We start from the raw sequence: 23,865 nt of genomic DNA, 5'->3' as shown, positions 1-23,865 counted from the left end.
TGAAAATGTGGAGGTCTACTATAGGGTATTAACCAGTTTAATCCTCACTTTTTCAGTCAGACTTTATGATTGCACATAAAAGTGTTGAGGCAGTGTGTTGCAAAAAAATTCCTATTTTGAAATAAGCAAAAACACATCATTGGTTATTCAGGTGCGCTTGGCTGTGACTGCTACAGACCTGTGTTATTCTTCCCTGTTATTGCCAGATCATCATCTGACTCAGGGTCTAGTGTTATCACAAGTTCAGAACACATAGGTGGAGGCACAGTGCACCTAACATCAGTAGAGATTTACCTTAAATAAAGGCCCTACTTCCCTTCATTTTATGCAGATTTAGCTTCAGGCTGCGTATGTGCTGTTATGATTAGTGTGCAGCGTGCTCCGTCTACTCCAAATTCTGCTTGGAGAATGCTTGACTATGTGACACTTCAAAGGCATTATGAGGTGGAGCACAGAATCGCTTGTGCAGCAGAGACAAAATCAAATATCAGCTACATTCACGGATGCAACCAATGAAATTGTTGGTGGCATTGAGCAGATTTTGACTTGCATGTTTAAGTAGAGTGGTCACACCCTAGAGCCCTGTAAGAAAGATTAAAGGGCTATGAGAGGTGTTGAGTGGGTAGGAAGTGGGTGATGGGAAAGGGCGCATGATTGGAGAGATGTAGAGGATCCGTCTATGAGGAGGTCTTGTGGGGAGTGACTGTGCTGTTTTGAGAGAGAACGTTAATCTTTTGGAGAGAAAACAGAAACATTTTGACCCAAAAATACAGATCACTGCCCTTATGAGTTACTCTGTTTATGTTTGCCTATATATAGTATGTGTTAATTAAAAAGCCACCAGCCATTAATTATTTCTCAGTGCCACTTGAAATCATTAAAATACAGTGTTTATTTCTACTCCATACGTAATAATACCTGTTTGCTTTTTGCACTGCACTTCCCAGATATCCCTTTTCAGTCAAAATTTGTGATGTTTTATATGTTGATAAAGATTGGCTTCCTTCGGGTTACACTCATGTGGACTATCACTGCTCATGCTGACTGTCCGATCTTTTAAATATTATTGCAGTAAAATATATTATTTCTTCCTGTACACAAGATGATTTTTGTATTGTCTGGGATAGACCTATACTTAGTAAGTATTGTAAAAGATGCAAAAATGTAAACCTAAAACCTAATTCTAATTTTAACACATCTTTCTGTACACTCACACTGTATTTTGTTAATTAGAAAAATACCAACACAACACACACTTCCCTCAGAAAAAAAACTAAACAAAAAAGACTAAAATCAGAAATGAGAGGTGAGAGAGAATCTCCCTTGTGAGATTTGTAGACTGTTATTTTCACTGAGATTTGTTCTCTTGTGTTTCTCCAATAGGCTGTTGAGTGCTGTAGCAGGGGGATAGTCACGCTAGAGCTGCTTTGTATGAATAACATTTCATGTGCAATAATCTGTGGCTTTCTTGTCACAAAATAACACACACACACACACACACACACACACACACACACACACACACACACACACACACATACATACACACATACACATAGATGAGAAATGGCTTCAACCATGGCCACAATCACACATTCTGTCTCTGTGTACATCTCTTCACACGCACACACATACATACACATCTCTGAAGTTGGGTATAGACGATCAAGAGGAACAGAATGAGAAGCAGACAGACGGGCAAAGAGAGACAGACGCAAATTACAGAACATGTGGGCTCAGCATAGGAACTGGTTGACCAAACCAAAACACATGCTTAAAGTAATAATCTGTGGCAATTCCTATAAATACATTTCTGTTTTGCTACTCTGTCTTTGCATGTCTTGCTTTCTTTTTCTCCTTCATACACATGAGAGTTGTGTTCTGTCAGGAATTATATTAAAGTGACATTCTCTGACACTCTAATTGAAATAAATGTGAGTTTTGTAACTTATGTCAGTTGATGTTCCTCTTTCTGTCTACCTACACTCTTCTGTCCCTCTCTTTCTGTCACTCTGGCTGCATTGTTTAGTAAGTGGCTAAACACATATCCTTTATTTCTGTCAAGATCTACATTAAAGTAAGAACTTGTGACATTTTGATATAAATAAATCTCGGTTTAGAAACTCTGTATTGCTGGTAGATTACAGGTGATAATGACTTCAGCTGTACTTTGATGTTTTAAACTGAGACAGACGTGTGACGAGAGAACACAACAGTCACAAGGGGAGCGAGAGATGGAAGTGAACTAAAACGGAGAGAAGAAGACAGACGGAAACAGAATGAAACTCGACAGACAGAGAGAAGAGAAAGATTCCCAGTGATTTGTGAGATGGCACTGACTTAAGGCAGGCACAGTGGATGTGTTGGCAGCATTACAAAAAGAAATCCACTTGTATTCAACTCACTTTTAATTGCCTACCTGGCTGCTTCTCCTGTTTCATTGACAAGATAGCATATGCTAACCTGTGAAGCAAACTCCAGGCTATTATTGTTAGCTCTTTCTTTCTCTGTGTGTCTGTGTATCTTTAACAGTTTTCCTGGTTTACTCACTAATCTGAAATAAGGCACATAATACTTCATATTTTCTAACATTGATTCAGCTCAGCAGTCTTCCTGAATTACAGTACTTTACCAACTGAAGGATCCCACTGCAATGCTCATGCTCCAGTGTGACTGACATGAAATATGTCAAGTCCTTAATTATACTTTTTTAATCAGTCCCTTTTTCAACGTATTAAAGTTATCGTGTTATACTGTATCAAATGTTAGTCTCCTTGGCCCAGTGACAAATGTTGACAAGCTACTTGTCACTTACTAAGTGATAAAAAAGATGCAAAAGTGAAAATGTACCATTTCCTTTATTCAATTAAAGACTTCCTCACACTCATTTAATGTTACCTCCTGTGCATCTGCACTAACAATGAGATTTCTCACTTGCTCTTTAATGTTTTCGCACATTTCGTCAATGACAGAACAAACAGGCTGTCAAAGCGTCACTTCACGTTCTCAGGGACTGACAATATGCGTGATCCATTTCAGCTAATAATAAAAGAAAAATAATAACAGATAAACACAAATAAATGTCACTGTAAAGCTTTGACTCAATTAAGAACACTTAAGAGTCCCAATCTCTCCTCTGTGAGACAGCTCAACTGCGTGTGCATGCGTGTGTACAGCAGTGATTTTCCAGTACTCAAATTAACAGTCATAGCTGGAAAAAGGTAATTACAAAGCTAGGTGGGAGACTTGGAAGTCATGCTGAGACTTATAATGTAGACACATACATTTGTGCAAATAAATATGCACACAGCCACTAACTCAAAATGATAGATGAAGAGCTTGTCATACCACATGATGAATCAAAATATAGACACTGTGACAATGAAATGTCATTTAAGCTTTATGCAAAGGAGTTCTATATGAACAAGTATTGTAGTCACTTAATGGAGTGATAACAGAAGCATCATGGTTGGCATGATTGATGATTAATGAAAAGAGAACAGAGAATGTCATTTGATTCTTAAATGTTCCACTGACATAAAACAGAGGTGGGAATTCACTATAATTGATTTAAGGGTAAAAGAAAGGAAAGAGACACTGCAAGAAAAAAGCTGAGAGACGGATATTGAAAGATGCAGCTTGCACAAGGGACTAAAATAAGTGATAAAAAGAGGCAGAGAGAGAGAGTGTGTGGAGGAATTCACTATATGGCAGTAAAAGACTGCTTAGACACATGCTAATCCATATAATCTGTACAGGTATTATGTTACCATGGGTTGTGAAACACAGTCAAGTGATTTTTACTTTCTAAACAGGAGTAGACACGCACATCCTGTTGGTTTGTCATCATACATCACAACAACATCAGCTGAGACATGACTAGACCACACACAACAGACACACACACACACATATAATGATACTATCACCTCTTTGAAAGTGCTTCACACCTTGTCAGAATCGACCTGATTAGCAGGTTGTTCAGCCTCACAGTCGTGTCAGGTCATCCAGATGTGCTGCGATATACTTGTAACACCAGTTGTTGTTGTTTTGTTTTTTTTTAATTGTTAATGAAGACACAAAATCCTGGTCAACTGGTGCCACATGTGTGTGTTTATGCGTGCGTCTGTGGGCGTTCACAGAATCCAGAAACAAGATCAAGTGATAACAAGACAAACTGCATAACCTTAGAGCGTTTATACAAGTCCAGACTTGCCTGGAATGATGCAGAAATGTCGTGGGGTTGATCCGTAATACCAGATCAACACGTTTCAGGAAATATTAAAAAACAGAATTACAGGATGAGACGAGTGAAAATATTCACACTCTTCTTCACGATGACCTTCTTTTAGTGTAAAATTTTTATGCCCTGTAAAATCCTTCCTTCCTTCCTTCCTCGTGTTAGAAGTGATGTCAGTATTTGTAACTGGGGTACTGATGACCGATGTGGTGATAAGGGTGTCCAGAATGTTTCCCATGAGCCACATAAAGTCTTTCATCCACACATATGGAGCTATTTACATGGAACAGGTGGTGGGGCAATGAAGACTGAAGAGTCTGACACACACACACACAGACAGACACACACACACATACACACTGTCTCGTTATCTCTGCTCTGAGTTAATTTATGGTCTTAGATCAAACATTAGAAAATGATACACCTGACACTCAACCACATATCATAGAATGAAAGGACAAAATGGAGGAAGACTGAGTAACAGCTGTCTTGTAATTTACAGTTCTGTCATCACTGCAGATTATACAAAACAATAAGGTGCAAGGACCTGACGACCATACCGCATGATGTTACCACACGGTGCAGGTGCAGTCATGAAAAAAGACGAGAAGACCGAGTTTCTCACAGCTGTTGTTTTATGACTTATAATTATTGTCATAACCATAACTGTCATTCAACTCCACATAGACTCATTGATGTGCATGTGCTCACCACACTGTCAGAGAGCTTTTCTGTTTTGTATTTTGTTTTGCTGAGTTCATTTGTTCATTTACTGGCTCTCATTTGGTGAGTCATGATCCTTCTTTGTCCTGTCACTCCTGAAAGGAAATGAGCAGGCAAGAAGGGATAAATGGTCTATGGATGGATGCATGTATGGGTATATGAATGCATGAATGGACATCTTTGTCAGTTTAAAGCACACATATTCAAGTTCTGACTTTCTTCCCCTTTTTCTTTCCATCTTTCTGACTTTCTGCCTCGCTGTCTCCTTTTCATTTTAACACCTTTAAAATCAATACAAATCTAACCAAATGTAAAAACAACCACGCCATGAATACATATTTCAACAATGTCATTTCCCTCTTATTTACGCCACTCTGAAGCTGCTGCCGCCACAGGAATGACAACCCTTGTTGGGATTCTGTCGCATCAAGCCAGCAGATTTGAATGCTAAACCCATTAGCCAAGCATCACTCACAGTCAGAGCTGGCGATGATAAATAACCCAACCAGAGAAATCTGATTAGGAGAGATGGAGTCAGGGGATCTGAGGGAATGAGTAACAGCAATGTCGCCGTTATCGGGCCACAGTCAGATTGGAAATCACATACCGAGAAAACATGAAATGTTCATCTGGATGGATTGTGTCTGCTGTTTTCCTAAAACATGACTTGGGACACAAAATTGGGTCTGAGGCTTGTCTTTGGTGAGTTGCAATTAAATGAAAGCTGAACTTTGCGTGCATGTTGCTAAGCTCTGACACGCAAAAGTCACTGATCTGCACAACAAACAGGCTGATTAATAGGTATATTGTAATTGCATGAAACTGGGAGTTTTTGGGTGGTACTGTTGCCTGGAGGGTGAAGCTGTGGTTCAGTGAATCATTCACTTTCACCTGGCAGTCAGCCATGTACAGGTTGAAATCAAATACACTGCGCATGCTGTGTACTGTCTTTTACTCTAACTTTGTTTTCTACTTCCACTTGTTCTGGAGAGAGCAAAACTTAAGGGTAATGGTTGATTATTCATGATGATAATACAGATTTCGATGATATTATGTCAAAAAGGTGGCCGGCCAAGTTTTTGCAACAGATTTCATAAGCCAATCTGTCATAAACCATACTCAACATGTAAAGACAAGATTGCATGAACACAGAGATCCTTCATCTTTTTTTTCCACCTTAGAGACCAAATTTACTTTAAAAACAGTGATTTCCTCAACCTTTGAATTATTTATTAATTTTGGTGCAACTGGGCAAAGTGGAAAAATTTGAAACTGCAAACTGCAGGAGGGACGTTTACTATACATGGAGCTATTTGTTAGCATGTAACTAACTGTGCTCTTTGCTTTATATTCTCTGTTTTTTATAACAGACAGTCATGCTTCACTGAGTTTAACAAGGACTGGCATCAGGTGTGTTTTGACTCTCCACACTGCCAGAGTCTCACCAGGGAGAACAGGTTACCAAAAACAAGCTACTTGTGAGATTATGTGATGTTTTTAAGAACAGATTCTCTTAGGCAGTGTGCACCTAAACAAATTACTGTAAATACACAAAGGTAACAAAGTATACTTTTCACTCCAGCTCAGACCAAAGAATATACACTCTAGAAGCTAATGTTACACTTTCTAAGTGTTATTGTTAATATCTTAGGCATATTATAAGGAACAATGACACACCTGGGACAAAATGTGAAAAAAATTAATATAACTAAAGAAAAGAGGCTGCACTCTTGAAAAAAAAACTATATATGTCTTATTAGGGTGCATTCAATTTAATTTCCTTTTTTCCCCTCATCTCTCTGCTGTACTATAAAGCAACAATGGCTTAATCATGAAAAAGGTGCTATTAGTTTGTCTTTAGCCAGTTTCTAGAGCCACATTTCCAAGCACTGTCACACTAAAAAGGTCAGACTGGACTCAGCATGCAACACTTCAATGAGACAATCGATTCAAACCCCTGGTCACTCAGGTCAGATATATACATTTGCATTTGTTATCATAGCCCTTAAGGTCAAACTGAATTCAATAGATAGATAGATAGATAGATACATAGATAGATAGATACATAGATACATAGATAGATAGGCAGGTAAGTAGGTAGATAGATAGATAGATAGATAGATAGATAGATAGATAGATAGATAGATAGATAGATAGATAGATAGATAGATACACACAGGAATAAAATAATAAAAACAAAGCAGCGAAATGATAATCTAGCTACCAGAGTATGTGCAAAGTGATTAACAGCGTAAGAATAATAATTACTAATTACTGTAAATAATATAAAATACAAATTGGAGATAAATATATAAATAAATACAAATACAAATTGTGCGTAAGGCTAACATACCTAATAACTGACAGTAAAACAGCTTAATGACAGAATGCAGGTGAGCATGGGTAGCAACAGAGACAGCAGCATCACGCCTAATAGTCAATTTCACCCCACCATCACTGGGAGTAGTTGAATAGCCGCATGGCCTGGGGGACAAAAGACTTCGTCAGTCTGTCTGTTGAGCCGGACTGAGACAGCAGTCTGCCACTGAACATACTCCTCTGCCTAGTGAATGTGCTGTGCAGAGGGTGGCAGGCATTGTCCATGATGAACAACAGTTTATTTAGGGTTCTTCTCTCTGCCACTGACATAAGGGAATCCAGCTCCATGCCAACCACAGAGCTAGCTCTCCTCACCAGCCTGTCCAGCCACATAGCGTTCCTCTTCTTAGTGCTGCCTCCCCAGCACACCACAGCATAGAAGAGAACACTGGTGACAACCGACTGGTAAAACATCAGCAGGAGTTTCCTACAGATGTTGAAGGACCCCAGCCTCCTCAGGAAATAGAGCCGGCTCTGCCCTTTCCTGTAAAGAATGTCCAGCTGCTGCCCCAGGTACGTGTAGGTCCTGACCAACTCCACAATGACAACCTCGATGGAGACCGGTTGCAGATGGTGCCTGGTCCTCCGGAAGTCCACCACCATCTCTTTGGTCTTAGAGGTATTCAGCTGCAGATGGTTCGACCAGCATCATGTCACAAAGTCCTCCACCAGGCAGTGACACAGTGTCATCTAAGAATTTCTGCATGTGGCAAGACTCAGCGTTGTACTTGAAGTCAGAAGTGTAAAGGGTGAACAAGACAAGGGAAAGCACAGTCCCCTGTGGTGCGCCAGTGCTACTGACCGTAGTCTCAGAGGAGCTGTCCCTCAGCCTGACATACTGTGGTCTCCCTGAGGTAGGCCGTGATCCAGGTCGCCAGGTGTGAGTCCACCCTCATCTCTGTCAGCTTGTCTCTCAGTAGGAGGGGCTAGATAGTGTTGAAGGCTTTGGAAAAATCAAAGAATGTGATCCTCACAGCACTGCTCCCCTTGTCTGTGAAGATCACATTCTTAGATTTTTCCAGCACCTTCAATTACAATTATATAATTTATCACTATATGGAGATTAAATCCATGGCTAAGGTCATTTTGCGCAAATGAAGGTGTAATCTTTAAAGTATCATAATTGAATTTCAGGTAGAAAAAAAACAATTTAATGAGGGGTCACTGGCTGAAAATGTAAATTCTCTGCCGCTCTGCCAAAGAGTGCACACATCAAACACTATTTTGTTTATTTTACAAAAAATCTCATCTCAAATAGTAGAACAAGGGTATTTTAATCTGGAAGTGATGGTACAGAACATAGAAAGAACACACATCATGATACACAATAGATTTGATTACATGTCATCATTAGCTAGATTTTCCCCCTGAAGCACAACACAACATTAAACCATCAGTCCTGGTTAATTATTAAAAGCAAATCCAATTTACCCTCACCAGTTCACTGACAAGCCCATATACCTCCTATACCAAGCCACTTATAGTCTGCATAAGCATTCCCAGTGAAAAAAACACACACACACATGCACGCATCCATCGATTGACCTTTCCCGCCGAGTGTTATTAATACATGCAGGTCGTATTAGGAAAGGTTAACGAGCAGTAAGGCCACCAACGCTCACATGGAATACAAACAAGAACAGTAGAAGCCTAACCCTACACAGGTGAATGAGTGGGTCACGTGACTTTTAGTACGTTTGAAAGATATTTTTATTCATGTAATTACAATCACTACACAGTACACACAGTGAGAAGAATGACTATGATGGCATTAATAAGTCACAGCAGAAGCAGGATGGTTTTAAGAAGACCTCACCAAAAACAATTGCATGTATAGTTTGTTCAAACACCTAAAACAACCTTTTTTTACATCTAAAAAAATAATCTAAGCTCAGAGGTCCACATCCTGGCTTTCAGAGTTGTCAACCACATGTCATGGTCTTCATTAAGCAAATAGAGCTGGCTCAGGTGTTAACAAGTGACCCAAGAGTAAAATCTTGTCCAAGTAATAACAAGTGGTTGTATATGGGTAGGAGATCATAAACCCTGTCTCTGCTGGTCTTTGGCTTAGGACTGTCCTCTCTCAGAAGCAAAGGCAGAAGTAGTGTGCCTTTATTGACTGGGGTAGATGACTTGGCAAGTCTGACTGTGGCTCATATTCTCTTCCTACCACCAGTCAACTTTGTTTCTTAACTGTTAAAGAAAGACATTTAAGTTTCCAATATAATATCAGAAAACACTCATATGAATTGTTCTGTAACAGTCATATGGTTTGTTTTGGAAGGAAATGACAGTGTAGTCCTGCCAATAAGAGCACTACATCAAAAAAAGGCAAATTACCTATATCGTCATTTAGGTATGAAGACTTGTTGGTTTAGAGAAGGAGCAGTCACCTAGAGTATATGCACTTATACAGAAAAGCCCAGCATTTGCTCAATATTTACTTTTTGGACCTAAGAATGATAAAAATCAAAATAATTGCATGAAAAAAACAATTACCTTCATCTCAAAAAAATGACTGGGTCAGAGGTTGCATGCATAGATAACAGCGACAGTATGGTATGTGTCATCTAGGAAAGTACAGCACAGAGGAAAACCATGTTTAGTTGCACAGAAAACATATAATATAAAACACAAATGGTCTAAAGCTGCTCTCTTTCTTTGTAGCATGTCCAGAAAAAATGTCCAGTCATTCAGTGCATGCATCCCAGATGACCTGAAATACATGTCTTAATCCTTCTTCCCACATCAATGAACTACCACACATGGCTCAAAGCTCTTAAAGTCTTGGAAACTACTTAAAAACGTGTGGAGTCACAAGAATAAATGCGTGTCACAAATGACTTGGAACCTCTCTCTCTCTTTCTCTCTCTCTCTCTCTCTCCGTCTCGCTCTCTCTCTCCCTCTCTCTCTCCTTCTCTCTCTAACTGGGTCAGTGTGATGATGGTGTCAGTGTCTGGACTCAGCAGCAGCATATTTACATCAGTCATCCCAACTAGACCGTGAAGAGAAGGATTTCCCTGCTCAGCTGTGCCAGTGAGTCAGTGAAATATACCCTCATAAAACCCTGCTGGATGGAAAAGAGGCCTGAGGATAACTTAGATTCAAGTAATGGGCTGAACTTCAGGCTCTTTGCTTTTGGCAATGCAGATATATTGTAAGTGGAAAGTAACATCCTGTCACATAATGAAGCATAATGAAGGCATACAAACATTATTCTTACTGTATGTTATTTTATGGATGTCCTTTTTGAAGCACATACTGCACACATCAAAAAAACTCTAAATACTATCAGCCTCATGTAATTAACAGTGATATATATATGATAACAGAAAAGAAAAAAATGTTGAACAGAAGCTCTTCCTGAAAATGGAGATTGTTTCTCTGTCACTTCTGTTTTCATTTTATTTTCGTATCAAAATCGTTGGAGGAAGGTTGCTTTCCTCAGATGGATTATCAAATTCTAACAGCATGAAATGAAGAGTGACAGGAAAAAAACATTCTGGGCTGTGAGCGACATCAACACTTGTGATGGTATGCACTTAATTCTGCTGAGACACCAAAACAGCCCTCTGGTGTGCTTTAAGGTTGGATAAAAACTCAGCAGTGCAGCCAAAGCCATGCAACCAAAATCAACCTCTAATTAGGCCTGCTCATCCCAAATTTAGAAGGCTGTGGTGAAAAAATTTCCATGATATAAGCAGCCTTGGGACATCCCCAATCTTGAAAATTTGGCTGCGATGGCAACTTTGGGGCTTAATTAATTGAACAGTCAGGCATGTCGGGTCATATCAAAATAGCTTGGGATACTATTACAAAATTGTGATGAGACTGAAAGGTGGTTAATTAAAGTCACAGTGAGAACTGAACATAACTCACTGCATATTCTGTTAAAGGCAGCCATCTTGGTACCTGACAGTGACAAAACATAGTGTAATTACTGAAAGATTTTTGCACGAACAGCAACAAACATGTTTCATTTGTGGCTATCATTTTGTCATTTCTGACTGTCATTTCTCTGGAAAGTTTACGGTATGACAAAGAGTGACAGGAAAGAAACACAAGACAAGGGATGGATGCACACAAGTCACTATGACTCATCACCTCACTGACTCTCCTTTCCAACCCCCTTCTTTTTCACTCAATCCTCCCACTCGCTTTCTCTGAAGTCTCTGATTATAACTCCCCCAAGTTTGAAATTGATGTGTTTTCTATCTTTTTTTTCCCTTGACTTGGGTCAGCTGAGAGTCAGCCGGCTGGGCCTTGATCCTAAGCTCACACTCCGGTAAACTTTCAACTAGAAAAGACCCCTATTGCTACTTTCAACTCTTCATCTCCCTGCTCTCCTCCATCTCCTCCTCCTCCTCACTGCTGCAAGGCGCTTTGTTGATAAACACACTTTAGAGTTCACCGGTCTGTCAGAAGATAGTGCTCACCTCCTCGCGCTGTTTGAATAATGGGGCTAAGTGTTATGCTGTGTATGAATTTGTGTGCGTCTGCATACATCTGTACCTGACAGATGAGTTAAAATGGCACACTGATATCAAATCTCAATAAAAAACTCTCTCTAGAACCTTTCTAGTGTGGACACGCAACACACTCATGCTAAGATGAATGACACACACAGATACAGTGGTGATGACAGCACACGAGAATACAACGCTTACTCTGTCATTATCAGAGCAGGCAGCCACTCGCATCCTCAGACTCAACTTGATGTTCAGAACAAACCGAGAAATACACAGTAGGAGTTGCAGTGGTCTCACTCGCTCACACGCACATACACACGCAGGCAGATACATGAACACATTTGATCAGTGGTACCACTAGCTGTGCAAAAAGGACAGTTCTTTTGCCAAGGCAACATGCTGCTGGCAAAAGCTGTGAGAGGCTGTTGTAGAGTCTTCTGCTCACTTAGCACTTCACACACAGTCTGTCATACTCTGTGTTACTCACTCAGCAAAAGCATGAAGAGTGTGCGAGCATTTCGTGTGGATAACCTGGATGCAAAGTAAAAGTTTTAAGGGTTAGTTGGTTAAAGCCCAGAGTTTTGAATGAACTCAATTCGGAGCCAGCAGGATAGAGATTCAGCTCAAGAGGATGCTTGATAACTAATGAATGACCCCCGCAGGTAACACAACATTTCCACTGCATATATTTTAGTCCCGCTTGCCAAGGGAATGAAATGTTGTATACTGTTAACCACAAGGGGGCCACTAATACAGTGTGGATGCATTTTTATACCCTTAACTTCTTTATAGCATACAGTATGTAGTGCTTACACAGTTTAGTTTAGATTATAAAAACACCATGGAGAAGACACACACACACACACAGAAAACACACAGGCATACTCACATATGCTCAGACATCCTTCACTTCCTTTCTACCCTGCTTCCATGTTTATTGTGCTGACACAAATACACCCCTCACCCACTGTCATCCTCACATATGCACACGCACACATCAAACATCACTTCTCCTGGCATGCACACAATGAGACACAAATCCTCTCTCTCTCTTTAAATAATAATGAAATCTGTTTTATTGATAAAATAGCACAGCAATGTTTTTGCACTGATTGAATAAACCTTTAGCAAATGTACTGTAATTAAATATATATAAGGTGTTTTTTAAAAACTCAAAACTCTCGATTTTGCTCTGTGGGGCAAAACACACACACACAAACGCACACAACTACACACGCATACATCAACAGCCACCTTCCATATGAGAGAAACACCTGGTGTTGGCCAACTAGAGCCGACTACTGAGAGGTGTTAGTTAGATGCCTGCAGTACAACTGACATCATACATCAGTCAGAGAATGTGAGAGAAACTCACTAAAGCTAATCTTTAACTTTAGCCCAGTTATACAGCATCACCCTCACTTTCAGACATACACACACTATCAAAGCCCCTACCCATTTCAAGCATGTAGGAGTGCCAACAGTCAAGGGCAAAACACACACATACACACACATACACACACACAAACACACAAAACACACAGTGTGACATCAGTTTCACTCCAGGCACTGTGATAGCACCTCACACTGCTCAGCACTGCTCTGCCAAAACCTCTTGCAGGTATCTCTTCCAGGCTTAAGGTGGGTGATGACAGTGTGTGTTTGGAAGTGCAGTCACTATTAACATGGTGTTAAAGCTTTTACACCATTCATATCTTTACTCAGATCATGCATAACCAGGGTCCTGCCTATGAATTAACACAGTATGCTCTGACCAATTTAGGGACAGTGTGATGAAGGTAAGGAACTACTGTGTTACATCAATAGTTGTGAAGCCTAGATAAGCATTGCCAAACTGTGTTTTCGTTATCTATTTAATTTACAATGCAATTAAACAAATACTGAAGTAATTTTAAAGATGATGATCAGAACCCTGATAAAAGAGTAAAGGAGTGTGATGTGTCATAAATTGTGAAAATGAAAATAATCAAAGCTCCCAGTTGTTGTTGTTTGTATATGTTACACATTTAAAATAATTTTCAACAAATACAATGTAAAGTGACAGAGAACACATATCCCCCGGAGGGCAGCTTAGACTGGAGATTAGGTGCTTATGAGCTTTCATGGAAATTTGCATACTGAAAAGTCAAAATATTTCACCAAAATAAATAACTGTTCTCAGTACCAGGCATCAATCTAGCTGATGTCCTGTTTTTCTCTGAAAGGCCAATGAGCTTGTTGCCACAGATCAGTGAGTAACATACACAGACACACATATAAACTGACTTGAAATAATTAAAACTGGCTCTTTCCGCCCCCAACACAGTGTCAGCCAGGTTTACACAGCCCTCAGATACACACACACATACAGTATAGTGTACTGTGACAAGAAGAAGCTATGATCTTCATTATGATTATCACATCAACAACCTACTTCAACGCTCGAAATCTATCACTTTTAATTACTCTGGTGGTGTCAGCTATTGCCATTCCACATGCAACACGAATTTATATTTTGGTGTGTATACCTGTGTGTGTGTTTGTGTGTGTGCTTCAACTTTTAACTCATGCTTGTCTTAATGCTCCTGCATGTCATTACATATCATTACTCTCAGTAATGTCCATATTGATACTGAGGGGTCTTTTCTGGGGACACAAACTGCTCTGTTTCAGTGGCGCTGCTACCTTGAAAATAAAGAGACTGAAGAAGAACAATGAAAAAGAAAGAAAGATGGGAGGAAGGAAATTGTTCAGCTATAACTCAACAAAACTACTAATCATTCTATACAAAACCCTGATTTATTCTGAGTAAAAATCTAAATGTTTAATGTACTGAATCTCACTGAACACAGTCATATATTAGGTAACAAACTACTGTACTATTTTCTCAATTACATAAGATCCCATATTAAATCACTGAAAGACAGCTTTAGGTCCATACGTTACCCTCAAGTCAAAGTTGATTAAAGGGAAAATACATATGGAAACATATACATAAAAATCTGCTAGCTTCCCAGATGTGATTAATGAAGTGAGAGTCTCAGTCGACCCCTCTGACCTGCACCAAGGCCGAGTAGGACTAGAGCTATAGAGCCCTGAGGCAGTGTGCATGTTTGTGTGTGTTAATGGGCACATGAGAGAAAGAGGGGTGTGTGCATGTGTGTTTATGCATATGCATACTTTCATACTTGTGCCCATGTGTGTGTGTATCTGAAAGTGTATCTGTGTGTGCACTCCACTCGAAGCAACATACCCTGAGGCTGTGACAGACGGACTCTAAACCACGTTACCCACACACCCCACTGCCTCGCTTAATAGTGCATGAGATAAGAACATTTGGACTTCAAAATGCCCCCCTCCCTCCCTCCATGGGAAATTGAGTTTTATGGCTCCCCAGTTTGAGACAATGGCTCCAATGGTTTGGATTGTTGAGAGGAAATTCCATACCAACGATTGGAGATGTCCTGGATGGGTCGACTAGAAAGCCTTATGTAAACACCGACACATACCAAACAGTACAGTATATGTCAAACTTTTCACATATACACACAGTGGCAAACACATAATGTATGTGTACACACATGCAACAAGCACAGAATAACACAGACATGTAAATAAACAGACACACTGGCACAGATGCACAGGCTGATACATATATGCACACATGGACATGAACACATGGACACCAAGGGACACAAACAAGCTCGCACAGACATACAAAGCAAACACAAACATCACTGTTCATCCATTGAGACTTACTGTGTACAAAATGTTAAGTATACCTGCTTTTTCCATAACATCAACTGCCCGGGTGCAGTTATAGGCTGTGAGACTGGTTAAAGGCTGGTTAAAATGATTTTTTTAAGCACTGAGTGAAAGATTGTGGAAAGGGGGTTGAGTCAACACTTGAAACAGTCTATATACTAAACAGTAAGTATGTTTTACTGCCAATGGTGTTCATACAACGGCAGGACAATTTCTTGTGTACAAAGCCAGGTTAAAGTCAGAGAGCTGCGTGTCTGCAAATGATCTGTTTGAAATTACAATCTGCAATAGCCTACATAACAATTAAAATACCCTTCCCAACTCTGGAATCCTGATTTATGTAAACTCCCTTCGGTATTAGTGGTGCAATTTAACAAGTGTGGTAACCCAATGAATGAGCACAGTAATCCAAAACACACTCAAAAAGTAATAAATCATCATCTTCCCAATACTAGTTAGAGGTAATCTGAGGACTGGAAACTTCTGAAGGAGCAAACTCTCACAAAGATCAGATGAAACCATGTGACTCTGCAAAGAATGAGAGATGGAAGCAATGCATACCTGCAAAAAACAAGGGCGGATTATTGCCATTACAAAGACAACTGTGGTTGTTATAGTATACAGAGAGAGAGAGAAGAGAAATCCATCACTGGTAAGAAGATACATTACTGCATTTGAGCATAAATGCAGTAATGCAGACAGAGACATGTAGAGAGTGGGAGGAAGAGACAGACAGAGAGATCCAGCCAGGAACGTACAGAGAGGGAAATAGAAACAGACAGGCAAGCAGCCAGAGAGGCAGCCAGAGATCAAGAGAAATAGTGAGGAAGAGAGAAAAAGATAGACAGGCATCCCAACTGTGACAGGCAGGCAGCACTGGCGCAAGAAATACTGGAAGACAGCAATGCATACCAGCATGAAACAGAGAGAAAAACAGAGAGAGGCAGGAGAGAAGAAAGTCAAAGTATAACCAGAGGGGAGAGAAAAAGAGATGAAGTGACAGAGTAGGTAGCGCAAGCAGAGGAGAGTGATTCTCCTACATGTATGAGTGAGAGTTCGAGATGGAGAGAGATATACACACACAGAGAGAGAGCAAAACTCAGCGGGGATCTTACATGCTTGTCTAAGGGCACAGTCCAACAGGAAAAATACTCCACATGACAAGGACTTGTCTTTCCTTTACACTCTCTTTAGCTTGAGCCTTGAGACTGTGAAACAGGCTGTAAGCCAGCTTGTCAGCCAGCAAGATTACCAGCCATCCACACTGTAAAAGATGACCGCAGCACACCATCAACCTTGTTGGATTAAAAGAGTTTTTTACAAGGACATTACAAGAGGACTTCTCTAACTATTGCTGAAACTGTTTGTCCTAGAATGCACTTTGAAGCACAAAGGAATGACTTGTTTTTTTTTTAAAAAATAATGATTCCACTTGGTGTGGTATTTTCATCAAATTAGATGTTTTTTTTTCCTTTTACAAGGTCTGACAAAATATTTTTAGATCCTTTGGAAGCTCCTAGGACTGATGAATCAGCACAAAGTGACAGCATATTATCAGTGTAACAGACTAAGATACTGAGTTTCTCTGAGACAAGAATAATACAGACCCTTGTCAAAAAAAGTCTGGAGTTGCCCTTTCAAGTGAATGCAAATTAGTACCTGAAGTTTTGAGGAGTAATGGTACCCTTTGCTGTCATTGTCAAATTTGCATTTCTGTCTCGCATCATTTCTGTCAGTGTGGAGCCGAGTGAACTGGCGGTGAACTGAAGAGGAGGCTGGCTCAGTGATCTCACTGTCTATTGTGGCACAGCGGCATCTCACTCTGTGTGTGATAGAAAAAATCAGACAGAAAAATTAAGTCAGAGGAAGAGATAAAGAGGCAGAGAGGAGGGTAAGGCAAGGGGGAACAAAAGAGGGAAGAAATTAGATGGGGTAACAAACAGATAGCGAGAAAGAGAGAAAAAATGGGAAGCGAGCATGTTGGAGAGAAGAGTAAACACCTATTTGCGAGCGCCCTTGTGTCTGCGTGCTTTCATACTGAATATCTGGTTGTCTGAGTGGCCGCAGTTCAGTGTGTCAGCAGCTCCCATTACCACACACAGATAAGGACATCAGAGAGCTCACTAAGTAGCTCGTAAAGCAGCCACTGTCTATCTGCATACAAACAGCAGCAGCGCAGAGACCGACACACACAACAAACACAAACAACAGCAAAAAGAGACAACTGAACACAGAATCACATGTGCACATTAAATCTTGCACACTCACACATGTGCATACTGGTGAGGCTGGAAGTGGATTATCTACCCAACCCAACTGAAAAGAAGTGTGTCTAGTGCACAGGGATTAACTTTGCATGTGCAAGAATATTCAAATGAACCTAAATTTAATTTTAGTAAGAATGAGGCCAGTCAGGTTCCTCTAGGCTGTCTGGGGTTGTGATATGAAGGCAGGTAATTTAGAATAAAAGTATATGAGTCATATTAATGGACAATTAAGTTGCATGTGAACATTCTTAATTCCCTCTAGGCCAATTAAAGTGTTTACATGGGGCCACATTAATTTGGAAAGAGAGCAAATTAGTCCTGTTAACAAGTTGTTAGGCTGAGTTGTGAACGTAGTTCACCGGTCACAACAGTCTGTTGGAGATGGTTACATGCTGATGGTAGATTCATTTTGATTAGTTATATTTAAGCCTACAGTACTTGTTTATATAATAGAGCCTGTTCAATTTTTGGATGGTTAACTCACCATTTTCTGGTTTCAATGATAGCATGCCAAAGGATCACAGGGTCACTTGTAAATCTAGCCTCTGACAGCTATCTGAAAGCTAACACTGCTTGTCTGTCAGAGTGCGCAGGCTAGCAGGCTAATGCATAATTGAAAGCATGACTCATGCTTACTCAGCTCATTTCTCGCAAGGACATTTACAAGTACCATGAATTTGACCTTGTGAACTGGTGCTGGCAATACCGCATAGTACAGAATAGCTAATGGCTGATGCATAGTAATTAAATGCATAATAATAAGAGCAGGGCATGACTTGGCCTTATTCAGCCACATTCCCACCAGAGACTATGCACTGACCTCATATGAAAAGACCTGAAAAGAAATGTGTCAGTCTGTATTCTCTACTGGATCTCTTATTGTCTATGAATGCCTTCGCTTAATCTGGATCTTTTTTTTTTAATTTACACAAATGGGAAAAACTCACATTAGCTGAATTGCAGGAGGAAATAATGTTTTGGTTAGCTGGCAGCATTGCTAAGAATACACATTTATTCAGATATAAATTAATTTAACATGCTTTAGAATTAAATGCAAACTCCTACTTAAACATTGTGTGCTGTGTATTTTTCATTTTTTTAAGAGCCATGTTTTACATAAAATGGGGCCTGTATCCAGCTGTATCATACCAGCATGGTACTGCTACATTATTGAGAGTGGGGCATTTACTTGGGTTTATTCAGCCTATTTCCAGGCACTCAGATTATGCCTTGCACTAGACTGTAAAATCGTGTCAATGCAGATTCTCTTATGGGAAGGCTTTCATAGTATGAGGCATAATCTGCCTTAGGAAAACACAACTTTTTATATTAACACGCACATGGCTATATATGGCATACTCAAAGATTCCCGGACATGATTGATCACTGATGCAAACTATTTTTAAAAAATCACTTTTATATTGTGAGTTATAGAGCATTATAATTAACATGACATCAGCAAAATGTGTATTGGAACATGCGATTTACATGAATGGATAGATAAATAGGAATAGATATACATACATGTGCATGTTTATGGGCATATGCATACATAAACAGACTGATTTTCTCATATTTAATTAGACTCCTCAAGAGTTTGTTTTGAAGCTGAGATGTTTAATTTTCATAACTAATCATAACAAAAATACAGGTCCATTGTATATACCAGAGTAGATATATAAATCCACATCAAGCATGAAACTAAATATGATGGTGTCAGTTTCCATATCAATGGTTTAGAAAATGAATTTGATAGAGAAGTCTAAACTACAAAAGTACAATGGTGGTGTTTCACTTGCACATATGAATAAATCCAAACACATCCTGTTCCAATAGATTCTAGTCTGTTCAGTAGCTGCATACATGTGATCTGTTATCTCCCTTAGGGAAATACAGATTCAGAAATAAGCCAGAGGAAGCAGAGATCCTCATTCCATTCTGCAATCTTGGTATAAGAAAATCTCATACTCCTCAATGCAGAGTTGTATGCTTATACAAAGGAAGAAAGAGGTGTGTTATACCCACAAAGGCAGAGACTGGGGCAGTTTAAAGTCTGATATCTCAGGCTAGTGTTGCAGGACATAATCGGAACTTATCACACCATATCCAGCTAAGCTCAAAGATATCTCCATCAAAACAGATCTGATTCAGCACTAGTCAACCATAGTGCACAGTTCTGACAAGGTGTTACGCAGCAAAGAAAAGATATGACACAAGATAATATTCTGGATCAGCCCGCTGGACTATCACTGCCCCGACCGTGGCAAGCATATAGCACACAGCATCACATTAGCACACACACACAGATATTAGTTCAGGTATTTCAAGTCAAAATGCTTCCTGTTAAACACCTAACTATAATCTGACAGCTACATCTGAACAAGATTACAACTCATCACAATGCCGCAGTGAAAATAGCTCTAAGCTTTCAAATAGACACATTACTGTGGATTAGCATCATATTAGAAGGACAGTACCATATCAAATTTAAACACCTGTATTATATCTGATGTTCCAAAGTAGAGCACAAGCTGTTAGCGGGGAAAATATAATTCACTGAGCTTGATATCATTAAATAAGTAAAGCAGAAAAAATATGGAATTGTATCATCTAAAAACGGGGGAGGAGGCAGAAGAATCCTAAAGTGACACTTTCAGGACATAAGGATTGTGCTCATTTTTTGCATTCCCTTATGGTTGTACATCACTGTAGCTCATTATCTGGTGCTTTTATCACTTTATGAAATATTTGCTATTTTTTTCTGTGATCTTTGTCTTTCACAAAGTAAACATTTTAAAATAAACACGTTCTCGAGAAATCAGAAAGATGCCAAACAGAGCTGCAGGCTTTAATTTTCCTGTCAGTTTACAGACTATAGTTAGCAGAAGCTTCAGTTTGTACTTAACTAGGTAGTGCCTGATAGTTAAGGCAGGTTAATATGCACGTAGAGAAACATGACTTTGTGGACAAATGACAAAATTACTTTAGATTGGTTTACAAGTAGAAAGAGGAGGTAGGCAGCCCCCTCCTCACTAAACTCATTTCAGTTCTAGCTTTCCCAAAAGCATACATAACCTAGATAAATAAGTGGTACTATACTTGACTTAGAATGAGACATGAGACAAGTATAAAAGTCTAAGAGTCTGGTTCCAGCAGTAAGCTTTAGCTCCTGCCCAGTGACCTGAATGTCAAGGACAGTTTATAATATGAAACTGCTATACCACTTCCCAAATTTGTAGCTAAGCAGATGTAACATCCATATCGGTATCAGTCATAGTGTGATGGAAGCAGCCTCCACTAGCTGTACCTGTCTGAGAGACAAGTCACAACTATTGGCGACAGCACAGGCCACAATAGTCACCACAGCACAGAATTCAGCCAAACACATCCCTTACTTGATACTGAGTCAGGGTGCTAACACCAGCTACTCCCACTCACCTGAGAAGAAAGGAGTGGAGTCACTGGCCAGTTGGTATAGTAATCTGTCTGTGACCTTTTTGTTCTTGGTACAACAGGGTCAGCGAGATGGCTGTGTATGGAGAAGAGCAGTAACATACCCAGGTCATGAACTCTGACCTAAGACTAAGTATCCAGTACAGAGGACAGTCCAACCATTCACTAACGGTAGGCCTTACTCTCTTCCAGCTCAGTCTAGATTCAAAATCTGCTCACTAGCGTGCTAAGGCACAAGTCAGATCTCCATCATTGACAGCTTTGCTCTCTATAACCTAATGCTGAAGTCTAGCCTGGCAAAGACATCCCACAATTTCTTCTCCCCTCATGGTCGCTGGTCTGGCAGCGCTAAGACTCAATTAGCTAATAGACAGATATCATCTAAGTTAGTCTGTACAATACAGTACATGACAGAGAGTTCTCTCCTTCACTCAGACACAACATGAACCCTTTCTACATCTAACTGGATCAATGCAGCACTCACTGGGTTATTGCTCCTTGCTTCTGATTTACAAACTGGTACACATGGCAGATTTCAGAAAAACGATTGCTCCAAAATGATCCAAGAAAGAATAAATAAATAGAAATAGGCCCTTCAGTGGCAATGTTTGGTGACTGTAAATATTTGAACAGGCTCAATTGATTCTCAAACTTTTAGACCTATGGTAAATCTCATGAAAACTGAGCTTGTGATATGTTGTCTCACTCTGCAAGGTCAGCAAAAGACTGCTTGGGGATGCATGGGCACGGATATGTTCTAAGTTGAGGTTATGGAATGTTTGCCACGCAGTTTTTGGCAAAAGCATTTATGGAAATCTGTGACTGAGCAGATGGGTGTGGCACAAAATCTTTTGCATGGCATAAAATGCAGCAGGAGCGGTTAGGTGCAATATTTTAAAAAGCTGTCTGCTTACATCTCAGTTAAGAGTGAGGACTTTGCAAAATAGATAGCTGGGTTGAGCAGTGATAGCCATGAACAACTAAAGAGGAGTGTGATGCAAAAACACGACAGAAATAAGTACCTATTAACTGTCACCCAAATGATTTACTGAGTCACTGTCATAGTATTAAACCACAGTCGGTCACAGTATTAAAGCTCACCAGTACTGATAACACCTTAACTGCTCTGTGCCTTTGGTATGCAAGCCAGTATTCATCCTCTAATGACACATGGGTGTGTGTGTCTATAAAATCACCGCTTCATAATCTCCTAACTACCAGACAACAACAGATTTGTCTGTGATAAAATCCTAGTCTTTATGTGTGTCTGTCTACCAGGCAAGTCTATCTTCATATGTATGTCTGAGTGACTGTGTGTGCTCCCATGTGGGTATTCCTGATGCATGCCTGTCCTTGTATGTGTATGTGTGTGTATTTGTGTGAGCAGCAGATTTAGCTTTGATAAAATCCCAGTCTTTAGAGGGATTATCAGTCCATCCCCAGACGGCAACATGCTGTGCATTTATGGAGGTAATAAGTTGACCTGTAATAGACAGGCAGACAACTGGCTAAAGCTGTTATTGGAAATTGTGCCCCTATATCTATACCTGGGCTAGGACGAAGGAGGAGTAGAAAGAGATATCTTCAGGGGCAGTTAGACCTGCTGTGCAACACACCATGTGAGCTCTCATCCAGTGAATTTTGATTTGGCACTTACCTTTATGTGCTTTTCTTACTGATTTGTCATGCTATTGTGTGCAGTTCACTTTTGACTTTACTAATATCCCAGAGGCCAAATGTGCAGCAGCCGGAAAAGTATAGCACAAAACAAGATATTAACATTTGAACCCAAACATAAAATAACTAAATAGCACTCCACATCACGAAGCCTGTTCTCATTTTCCTTCAGAAACTATTTGAAATAATTCCTCTGTATCATTGTTTTTTCAAAGTCAAACCAATACCAGTTTTACTTATATCCCAGCCATTGCATCATAATTTAACATTATTCACCAGCTATTTCTTATTGCATGATTCGAATATTTCAAACCTTCGAAAGGTCATATGATTGTGGATGTAGCCTAACCAGTTTTCATGTCAAAGCAGTAAAATAAATCTGTACAGTTATTAATTGCCAAAGAAAACCTGTGTTTTTCCTGAGCCCATACCTACAAATGTTGCTACTTTGGGAATAACCTTTCAGTTATCACTCTTACTGCCTTGAAAAATAAGGAAGCTCTGGAGGACTATGTTTTCCGAGAGACAGATATAAAAAGCACTATAAAGCTTTCAATCTTTTTCTTGTCTTTTTCATCTCTCTTTCTAGCTCCTTTTTTCCCCTTCCTCTCAGTCTGACTCACTACTTCTCCTGCCCTGCTTTCTCTCTCCTCCCTCCCGCCCCCCCACCTTCAAATGCTCTGCCTTGTGCGCAGTCATAAAGAAATAATTTATTCCTGTCCCCCATTGCGGGTATGTATTAGCATGCCAGTAGACCACGTTAACTTATCTCGCGGCTACAGGCACTGAGTGGTAAAACTAAGCTCTGATAGTTTGCAACAGGATGACCACAGAACGCCTGTAGCTTTGAGAATTAGAACTGTCGTCACGATTAGTAATGGTGGGCCCAATG

At 39.9% G+C, this 23,865-nt stretch overlaps 2 long non-coding RNA genes across 4 annotated transcripts in view; both read right to left on the bottom strand.

The window, feature by feature from the left end:
• The window catches only part of LOC121906357, a 115,775-nt gene that overhangs the window by 85,208 nt on the left and 6,702 nt on the right, over positions 1–23,865 (bottom strand). The window contains exon 3 of one of the 3 annotated variants that reach the window (XR_006098607.1): positions 17,236–17,398. The exons of the other annotated variants lie outside the window; for them this stretch is intronic. This is a non-coding gene — a long non-coding RNA (uncharacterized LOC121906357). The remainder of the gene's footprint in view (positions 1–17,235; positions 17,399–23,865) is intronic. 3 annotated transcript variants of the gene reach the window in all.
• LOC121906358 lies at positions 8,598–12,452 on the bottom strand. The gene is made up of 2 exons (XR_006098608.1): positions 9,842–12,452; positions 8,598–9,535 (listed from the first exon to the last, which is right to left on the bottom strand). It is a non-coding gene; the product is annotated as an uncharacterized LOC121906358 (long non-coding RNA).

Source organism: Thunnus maccoyii, chromosome 10 (genome assembly GCF_910596095.1).
Source record: "Thunnus maccoyii chromosome 10, fThuMac1.1, whole genome shotgun sequence".
In the NCBI taxonomy this organism is placed as follows: Eukaryota; Metazoa; Chordata; class Actinopteri; order Scombriformes; family Scombridae; genus Thunnus; species Thunnus maccoyii.
This window is presented reverse-complemented; position numbering and strand designations above follow the sequence as displayed.